Source organism: Lissotriton vulgaris, chromosome 2_1 (genome assembly GCF_964263255.1).
Source record: "Lissotriton vulgaris chromosome 2_1, aLisVul1.2, whole genome shotgun sequence".
Lineage (NCBI taxonomy): Eukaryota > Metazoa > Chordata > Amphibia > Caudata > Salamandridae > Lissotriton > Lissotriton vulgaris.
Window position 1 is genome coordinate 1,662,735,017 of NC_141687.1, and position 2,861 is coordinate 1,662,737,877.

At 38.0% G+C, this 2,861-nt stretch overlaps 1 long non-coding RNA gene across 1 annotated transcript; it reads left to right on the forward strand.

Moving 5' to 3' along the window:
* The first annotated feature begins 325 nt into the window (after positions 1-325).
* LOC147733035 (uncharacterized) lies at positions 326-952 on the forward strand. The gene is made up of 3 exons (XR_015308698.1): positions 326-409; positions 689-764; positions 871-952. It is a non-coding gene; the product is annotated as an uncharacterized LOC147733035 (long non-coding RNA).
* The last annotated feature ends 1,909 nt before the right edge of the window (positions 953-2,861 follow it).

Sequence of the window (2,861 nt, forward strand, 5' to 3'; positions counted from 1 at the left end):
GTAACTTAATGATGTCAGTTATCTCTGTAAATAAGAACCATGGCGAAACTAAAGGAATGCGTGGTCTCTTAAATAGAAAATCGGTAAAACAAAGCGCTAAGCAAATAACCATAACAACGCGTCTTCAAACCACCTATAAGAACGAACTAGCAGAAACGTATCAGCGAATAGGAAATGAGCCGAGAAATATACGGAAATGCGTTCGGTTTCCATAGAAACCCGACGACAATTGGCCCTGGATGAACCAATAGTTGTTTAGACGAGGGGCGTCCAATTAGAGTGCGGGAAGCTTAAAACCCCGGAGAAACAAACACTCAGTGTTCATTGCGGCTCGGAATACACCGGCCGAAGGAACTAGTGACGGACTGCCAGGAAGAAAGGAGCAGGGAGGCCGATTGAAGAACCAGAGGTAAGGGTAAATTGAAATCAGGGTCCGCTTAAGTTTAATTAGCGACTTGGAAGCCCCAATGTGACCTAGGTTTACTAACTAATAACTCTCATCCGCCCACTATATCTAAAATAACAGTTTGGTAACTTCTTCAAAAATTAGACAAAACGAGATAACTTAAAAGCAAAGAGATTATGGGAGGCTAAAAACAGAACATAAAATTAATAATAGCATCAATACTTATTATTTATAAACTATATGGGTTTCCATTTGATTTGTGTTTTGTGTTGTTCAATGCAGTACGGACCCTATCCCAAAACGGAGCGCTCTGGAAGCAAGTATCCAAGAAACTATACCCGTCACCTTAATTTAATTGGTGAGTGATTCCTTTATAGTAAATAAAATAGGCACAAAAAAGAGGGGGGTTCCTAAACAAATACGGCCTTTACAAGATATTAAATGGAACAATTATAATTTTCTAGGGTGAATGACGATATCCACAATTGACAAAATGGTGGCTCCTCCTGGCAGTAAAATACCCAGCATATTTATGCTAAAAAACAGGTACTGAAATTGAAGAAAACTTTGATGAATATAATAAGTGATATCCTTTTTCAAGATACATAGGAGTCTACCTTTTTGGACCATACGGATAAGATAAATTAAAACATATAGGTGGACTGAGAATATATACCTTTTCACCTACTTAGGCATGAAACATAATCTGTCTTTGCTATAGAATAAAAACTTTTCTGGATAAAGCTATATTGTTGTGGTAAATAAAATACACAGCATTTATGTATTTATCCCACTTAGTGACATCACAAGCTGAGCATAGAATCCTGGGACAGGCCCATCATTCCGAAGCCCACAGGATCCTAATAAGAAGTAACATTGTCCAGTGGGGATATGTACTCCATCTGGCATAAGGTATGCGTTATGATGAGAATCTCATAAACATAATCCCAAGATGTTTACAAAGTTGGTTTTAATAGCATTGGACTATATAGTCCAAGGGAAAGGTAAACATTATTAGTTTTGTTAAAGTGTAGCTATGCATATGAATAGTAATTAATGTATCAGTGTGAAGGGATGAGAAATATAGACCATTCGATTGTATATAAGACGTCTATACAATAGGGCTCTTGAGAGTAAAAAATAAGACCTTGTGTTAGAAAACGATGCCCTGGGAGAAAGAGATCTTAGTTAAAGAAGTCATGACAATATGATGTTTTAGATCCTTTAGTTACGATTATTAAATGTCTGTAACTATGAGAAGTACCTTGAATCTGCACCAACAAAAGAATGGTAACTCTGTGTCTTTTTAAATCTACCCAGAAGCAGTCCTGAAGAAGGTATACTAACAGAATACCGAAACGCCGCGTCAACTTGTTGATTCTTTGTGTTTTTAAGGCAATTTTTATGAAATGTATAACGTGTGTTTTTAAATATTGTAATAATGCAGAATGATTATTTGTTTTGTAATTGTTTTTTGAATTGTAATAAATCCAAAACAGAGGTTTACCAAACTTATGGTGTGAAAAACATCTCTTTTTAATTGTGTTATTCATCAAATACAGCAGATTCTGAATATGACGAATTCAGTTGAACATACTGTTAAAAATTAGTTCTTCTTCTAGCACTGGGTAACTATCAAACACAGCATCATTTGAGTACAACATTAGCTTTTGTGTAGTTGAAAACATACTGTTAGAAGCTGTATATTACACTTTGTACCTTTACCTTTCCCGCCCGATTGATGGCATGCTATTTTTGGAAGAATAGCCTTACTATAGTGTGCACTCATTAGGATTGGACACACCTTCATTTTGTCCTTCTCGTGGGGCCACCCCTGTCCTTTTTGCTTCTTCATGCAGCACACATGTAAGTTACAAATTGGCATTTTTAAAAAGAGGTTTGTTTATGTACAGGAAGGGACACCTTCCTGGACATAAACAAACCCTGGCATTTTGCTTTTTCCATGTGTGCTGCACAAGGCAGCACACATGGAAAAAGCAAAAACGAGGAGAAATGAAGCATTTCTCCTCGTTTCGCCACCTTAAGAACAGGTCTTTCCTGTTCCAAAATTCGGCGCTGCCACCTATTATCGCCTCTCTTGATAATAGGTGGCAGCGTCGAAGTTAATGGGTGTTGCGGTGGAACGCCCACCGCAACACCCACTGCACGCCCCATTTCACGATGAGTTTATCGTGAAAGGGGCCCTATTACCAACGCAGCGTTAAGTCAATTAACGTGGCTTTAAGCCACGTTAATTGACTTAACGCTGCCTTGATAATAGGGCGTTGCAAATATCGCCGCGTTATCGGCAGAAAAGTGCCGATGACGCGGCAATAAGGGGCTTGATAATATGCCCCATGGTTTTTAGGTTGAGCATGTTGGCATTGCAAATGCTAATGCTAATGTTTGTTTTTTGGTTAAAAAAATATCCGAGCATCAGCATAAAAAAAAACAC